The sequence below is a fragment of the Danio rerio genome, chromosome 10, assembly GCF_049306965.1.
Source record: "Danio rerio strain Tuebingen ecotype United States chromosome 10, GRCz12tu, whole genome shotgun sequence".
NCBI lineage: Eukaryota > Metazoa > Chordata > Actinopteri > Cypriniformes > Danionidae > Danio > Danio rerio.
In genome coordinates, this window is record NC_133185.1 from 47,997,501 (window position 1) to 48,005,250 (window position 7,750).

The following is a 7,750-nucleotide window of genomic DNA, read 5'->3' on the forward strand; positions in this document are numbered from 1 at the left end:
CATTAAGTGCACTTTAATTACCCGGATGATGCACTCATTCAGCCGCTAAAATGAAGTGTGTAATGATGGACACTTCACGCACTCAACGACCGCAGGTTTGCTTAAGCCTAGTTCACACTACAGGATTTTAAACATCAGCAGATCGCTGTGCCGTTCACACTACATGACTTGACTTTGTGTCTTTTAGGCCCCGTTTACACTAGTGCGTTTTAGTTTTAAAACGGCGTTTTAGAATGAAAACGATCCGCGTCCACACTCGCGTTTTACCCAGCGTTTCTGAACTGCTCTCCGTCCACACCAAAACGCTGAAAACGCACATCACGTGACCACACACACACACTTAGGCAATCGCTGGAGCCCATCTACCCAGATGAGAGCTCTGCTAGTCGGACTTCTCATCAAGCATCTCCCGCTGGATCTAATCTCACTATATTTATTAAACGGGATATTTAATTCATCTTGTTGTCTTTATCTAACAATATATTCCCTGACTTTGGTCATTGGAATCTATGAATTGTTCTCAGGTAACGTGTTTTGGCTGAGCGCAAAGATAAGTTAATGATTAATGTAACCACGTAGCCTATTCTGTATATTGACTGATCGCTTGCCTTTATTTCCTATAATGTATAAACTTATTGTATGTTATACTTTTATAATGGCCATTATCGATTATTAAAACTGATATTCAGCAATAGAGAGGGTGTGTTTCGTATTTTCACTGAAATTGAAAGGAGGCAGTTGTTATCGGCTCCGTTTTGTTATAAATATCTTATAAATAAGATGACGCTCATGCAGCACGGCGCCTCAACATGTCTGCTGTCTGTTTAGTTGTTAATATTAAAATAAAAATAGGCAGTTCCTTATATCAAGTTTACATTTTATTGTTGAGAAAGTGAAACAACGTAGCCAGGGTGATGTGAATGAAGTTATAAAGTACACTGTTCCCTGTGAAGATTGACGCGTGTCTTCAGTATGTTTTCCATATCAAACTGAGAAGAAGAGATGCAGCCTTGATCAAACTTGCGAAGTCTGAACCCCAATCAGAGAGGCGAATGTCTGCAGCCCCGCCTCCGTTTTCAGATGTCTCCGTCTTTCCCCATCCACACTGAGACGGAGCAGCAGCGTTTCAGAATGAAAACGGCCTCTCCAGAATTTTCGAAACGCTCCGTTTTCGGCGCTCGAGAACTCCGGCGTAGTGTGGACGGATGGCGTAACCGTAGCAAAACTTATGCGTTTTCAAACTAAAACGCATTAGTGTAAACGGGGTCTTAATCTCTGTGGTGTTCACACTACGCAACACTCTGTGAATGATCCACAAGAGGGGGGTCACACACTACATGATCTGACAACAACTCATTCCCCAACAGCTCATTCAAGCTACCAAACCACAGCCAATGAAAATTTTGAGGGAGGAGTCGTCAGAAAAAGCTGAACACTATTGGCTGCTTGTGTGCTGATGACATCACTGACAGCTTTTCAAGCTTTGGAGAAAGCATTTAAAAACATCGTCAAATCAGCTGATTTATGAGCGGATTAATCACTCATCTGCAGGTTCCAGTGGATAGATACACAGAGAGTTTTTAATTTTTGTAATTTTATAACTCTTTGAAATAAAACTAACATATTTATAACACCCTGCCATTTTCATCAGTGTATTTCTTTCTGACATTATTATTATTTTTATTACAAAACAGTAAAGAACTGAGCATTTCTGCCTTAAATTACCATGTTGGTCAAAATGACTGCATGCATGTCTGATACTTTTTGCTGTGACTTTAAATATGTGTGCATTTCCTTGCCTGGCAACTTCCTGCTAACATAAACAAAACTTTCTGATGGCAAAAACATCAATTTACTTCAGATATCTTTCAAAACAGCAGATTCTGTGCTGTGAAATAGCTCCTGTTTGAAAGTGAAAATGAAAGCCAAGACCTTTAAGTGTTTTAGTATCTTAACTACATATTTATAGGCTGTATTACCAAAAAAAGATGATATTTTTAGGGTAATGTGTCATTAAATATGATGCCAGACATTCAAAGCTTAATTTTAATATCTCAATAATAGCTTTGAATGTAAATATGTTGTGACAGTATGGCGTTTTATATGAGAACGGTCAGAATGAGCAGTATGGTAATTCTAATATTTACAGAATTCTAGTTCCACTGTTAATATATCCTCCTCTCATGTCTGTGCTAACGCAGAATGAAGCGAGTGCACCGATGCCCATTCTGACCAATCACAGATGTTTCTGCTGAGCTCCTGAACACACAGGCATTCAGCTCATGCTGATCTGCTCTCTCATTGGCTGCAGCTCGTCACTACATCTGACCACACAAGGGGGTTGACTGTGGGGTCGGCCGACTGCTCTGGAATATTTAGCATGCTAAATGTTGGATTTCTGTCTGCGAGGTGTCGAGCCTCGTTATTGCGTTGTTCAGTAGTTCACATATAAAGAGCGGCGAGCGCTGTGCACCCGCAGATTTCTTCCCGATAACAGCCCGATGTGTCGACAAGCTCGTTAACTTCCAAATCGGGCTCAAATCAGGCCTAAAATCCTCTAGTGTGAACTAGGCATTACGTAGCGGAAGGGGACGCACATGTTGGATAACTTTATTTATTTTGGATGGTGAAAGCAAAATTCTCTTACGAGAGTGATTATAGCGCCTCCCGATGGTGAATGCGGTTATACTCACGGCAGGTATTATTTGATAATTCGGTCGTTTATTTCACTGATTTGGCAACCGTCAAACGTCATCAGGGAAACGGTTTGAATTTCCGCTTAGTAAAAAAACATTAGTGTGCCATTTGGGACGCCACTACATACATATACTATCCTGTTGAGTGTGTAAGTGCATAAGTGCATAGTGCATGAGTGCATAGTGTATAGTGTGCCATTTGGGACGCAGCTTATGTTTGCGAATGAGAGAGTGTGTGGAAGTTTCCTGATAATAGGTTGCAGCTGGAAGGGCATCCGCTGATTGAAACATATACTGGAATAATTAGCGGTTCATTCCACTGTGGTGACCTCTAAGATAAAGACTAAGGCAAAGGAAATGTATAACTATGCAACCCCAACACATACTGTGTGTCTAGAGCTGTGCTATATATAGATTCAGCATCAATATCAAAATGTGCAAATCTGATTTGGAAAAGTCAAGGTTTTAAAGCCGCCAAAATGTTCTGTAATACCGTTCCTAAAGTATGTGTAAGGTTTTTTATTCACATTATTTTTAGGACAACAGTATATCCAGCAGGAAAAAATATACAAAGATGCTGTTTTAAATTGTAGAGACATCAGTGTTTATGAAACAAATAAAGACCGCAGAAGTCAATTATTCTTTAAATTATTCAGCCTGACGTGTTTACTGCTCTAAAATATTATAAATGTTTTAAAATAAAATATATTGTTTTCAAAAGGGATTTACAACTAAAATTAAATAAAGATATGTATAAACATCAACTAGAATAAACTATAAAAGTTGTAATTTTTCATCACTTCAAGTAAAAAATCAATTGGATTTGTAAAAATAATCGTGTAGAACTGACTAGTTAATAAAATAAACACATATTTGTAGCTTTAACAGATTAGTTGTACTTATTTAAACAATCAAGCTTACAGTAGTCATTACATTTGAAGTGGATTAAAAACATTTGTCTTAAAATGTAAAAATAAATAAATGTTACTTTAACCTCAATTTTGACCATTAATTTTATTTTAGCTAGCTACCTTTAATTTAATTTTACGTCACCTGCTAAAAAAACAAAAACTTTAATATAATGTCTTTTTTATTTATTGCCATGTCAGCAACCAAGCCTATTTTCATGGGAAGAACATTTCAATAATAAATAAACAATTAAGAACAACAAACAAATTAATACACAAGTTAAATAACATTTTTAGTGTGAATTCATGATAAGAATTCTAACATTTTTCCTGGTGTCACTTTGTTAAAATACCCTTAAGGGAGTAAAATGTATATTACGGTAAGGGGATTTGACTAAAACTAAAATTAAATTAATAAAAAAAATAAACAGAAATATTCATTTAAATCAAATACCAAAAAGGTATTCATTACAGTACAGTAACTGCAACTAAACATTAACTGAAATACATTTTAAAAATTGTAATAGATTTTTTGATTGTAATAGATTTTTTGTACTTTTTACTTCAAGTGGAAAATTGGATTGAAAAATAAAATATAAAATTTATAACTGAATAGTTAATAAAATAAACCCAAATTACTAGCCTTGACAAAGATTAATTGTGCTTAATTATTTAAACAATGAAGATTACCGGAGTCAATATTTGAAGTGGATCAAAAAAAAAAAAAAATAATAAAAAAAAAAAAAATATATATATATATATATATATATATATATATATATATATATATATATATATATATATATATATATATATATTTTAATTGTCTTAAGACAAAAATGGATGTTGAATAGTTTTAGGATCATTTTGATGAAAGTTTTTTGATCCACTTAAAAAGTAGACTACTGTAGGCTAAAGGGCCCTATCATACACCAATGTGGCATGCAATGTGGCACAAGGCGCGACGCAATAGTTGTTTGCTAGTTTCAGCTTGGCGCAAGAGTCGCTTTGACGTTTTGCGATCCGCTATTTAAATAGCAAATGTATTTGCGCTCATATGTGTTCTCGTCTAAAAAAAAAAAGGCGTGTTGAGGCGCACTGCTGGCTCGTTGCTATTTTGAGAAACTATAATAGATTTTTCAATAGACCAAAACAAAGCCGGTCTATTGTCCAGCGCAGAGCGCGTTAGTTGTGCGCCTCGCTTACACACTGCTTAATACACACAAGATGTAGAGCAATACACAAATATCTTTACATATGAAAAAGAATTAAAATATCAAGGATATATATAGGATACAATAAGAAAATATATAGGATATAAATATAAAGGATTAAAATATTACAAAACATTATTTTCTAGCCTACATAAATATAAACACCACTGCCGTCATGTCTTCTTCATCTCGGGGGGCTTTTTCAGTTCATTCATAAACAATTTGCTTTTGTATAACGTTATTATTATTAGCAGTATTATTTATTATATCCATATTTATATTTGTTTTATTAAAAACAAGCTTAGCTTTGTCCACCTGTCAGGTTTTAGACCATATGGGGCACAGCATGTGTATTTGGATATAACTCAGTTGTTTGAACACACTTCGTTATTATTGTTTATTTATTTGTTTGCTGGAAATTAGAACTGAATTTAGAAATAGTTTTGAAACAAATCTTTGCACTTAAAAAACGAAATTATTTATAGGCTAATTGAGGTCTGTGCGTACAAGGTTTCCCTATCCACGAGAGCGAAAGTGAAAGTAGATTATGAGATGCCTTATCTCTCATTCTCGCGCTGCAGATGCCCTGTTTAACTGTTTTGTTGCTAGTGAAATGCTCAGTTTTTCCACTCACTAAGTCATCATGTAAATAGTAAATGAGCTTATGGCGTGACGTAGCTGGCTCTTAAAGAGAATGGGAGATGAGACTCTGATTGGTTTATGCTCAAAACACACGTATAACTCATTAAGAAAATAAACTCAACCCTTTTAGACCATGCACCACAGCGCAAAGCGGATTTTTCCGTCCTTATATTAGCAAAAGTGGATTCTGACACGCCCTGAATGCGTTTCCGCCCTGCACTTTGCGCATGGATCGTCAAATTAGAGCCCAAAGAGTTTTATTTTACATTTGATTTTTGTACCTAAATACTGTTAGATTCTCCAGCAAAACAAAAAGCACTGTTTATTTAATTTTCATGTTCTATTGTTTTAAAGGGATAGTTCAGCCAAAAATGAAAATATACTTACTATTTTCAAACCTCTTTGAGTTTCTTTATTCTGTTCAACACAAAAGACAGAAGAAAGCTGGCAACCACTGACTTCCATAGTAGGAAAAACAAATGGAGGTCAATGGTTACAGATTTCTACAGAGGTAAAGTTGGTTTTATATTCAGACAATTTAATAATATAATTTTTAGAAAAGAGTTATTTGCTAATTCTCAATAGGGAAATCATATTAGCAGCAAATGACTATAAAAGTACAACGTTGTTCACATAGATAGTGTTAATGTTTTTTTGAAGTCATACCTGCATGCTAATTCCGATCGAAGTAACATAAACAATATAGGGACTGCTAAATGAACGAATGTGCAAATATAAAACCAACTTTACCTCTATCAGTTTTCTAACATTCTTCAAAATATCTTCTTATGTGTTAAACAGAAGAAATAAAAGTCAGAAAAGTTAGAAACAAGTAAAGGGTAACTAAATATTGACAGAACTTTCATTTTTGGGTAAACTATCCCATGAATCTATACGTGTTTATCATATTTTATAAAGATGCACTCACTATTTGTGTAAAATTACGAAGTCTACCCAAGCAGAGTTGTAGAAATCATCTTATGTATAATGTCATATATATATGTCAGTTTTTTATCCAATGTTCAGCCCTAAAAATGACACAATAACTGATTTCCAAACACAAACATGATAAAAAGGGAAGGTTGCACGATGTCAGTTATGTGCCCGAGAAAATCTGCCATACTGTATGTAACACAAGGCGTGTCATTGACGAAAAACAGAAATATTCACATTTATTGATCATTAAAATGTCAACGCACACGTCAGTAATAGCTTTCAATCCACGCTAACAAGTTGCAAACGGCATGTCAGGTGTTAAAGCGCAAGTTTTAAAGATCACAAGTCATTTTACATCAAGAGTAACCCAATAAAATGAACATCTAATCTTTCAAAACAACCAGTTTAGCGTCTGTGTTTTTGAGCTAATGCTATGACGAGCTAAAGCAAGCTAGCGCAAACACACCACTGATGTAGCGCATTTACACACTTTATCATCACAACTAAAAGTCTTAAGCGTGTAAAATGTTATTAAATCTTAAATTATATTATTTAAGAGCGCATGGCTATGAAATACTTTCGGTTATTTAACCATTTGACACTTCTGCTGTGTTAGCATACGCGGCTAGCATGCTAGCATGACGGAAACTCACTTTCTGAGGAGAAATCCCGGCTTCGGCTCAACAAATTCCTGCTGTCATAAAATAAATCTTTGGCCACAAATCTTCAGACTCGCTTATTCTCGGCTTGTTGTTCGTGGCTTGTTTTCAGATTTCTGCCACGGACGGTTCTGCACATCCGTGTGTAATAATAATGAGCCGCAAACACTCCTCCCTTCTGTCATGAATGCGTTCATAATCACTGAGGACAGAATGCAAACATGAATTATGTATTATGCTAACTTATATGTATCTTTAAAACTTGTCTAGCAATTTAGCCTATAAGTTATGAAACAAAAGTGTGCAATGAAATGTTTTGTTTAGCTTTGTCTATCTATCTATCTATCTATCTATCTATCTATCTATCTATCTATCTATCTATCTATCTATCTATCTATCTATCTATCTATTATTCAAGTCCTTTTACACTTAAAAAATATTTTATAATTTTAACACAATATAGGCTATATATTACCAATGCAATTATTTGGTGCACCTTCCTAGTACCAGATTGGACCCCCTTTTCCCTTTAGAACTGCCTTTTTCCTTAGTGGCGTAGATATAACAAGTTACTGGAAATACTCAGAGATTTGATCCATATTAACATGATAGCATCACACAGTTGATGATGCAGATTTGCCGGCTGCACATCCATGTATCTCCCATTCCATCACATCCCAAAGGTGCTTTATTGG

General features: G+C 35.1%; 1 protein-coding gene across 1 annotated transcript in view; it reads right to left on the bottom strand.

The window, feature by feature from the left end:
* zgc:100918 overlaps nt 1–7,231 on the bottom strand; it is a 13,854-nt gene extending 6,623 nt beyond the window's left edge. Inside the window, 1 exon segment of the mRNA NM_001005591.1 lies at nt 7,050–7,231. The gene's annotated coding sequence lies outside the window, so the exon portion shown is untranslated.
* Between the last annotated feature and the right edge of the window lie 519 nt (nt 7,232–7,750).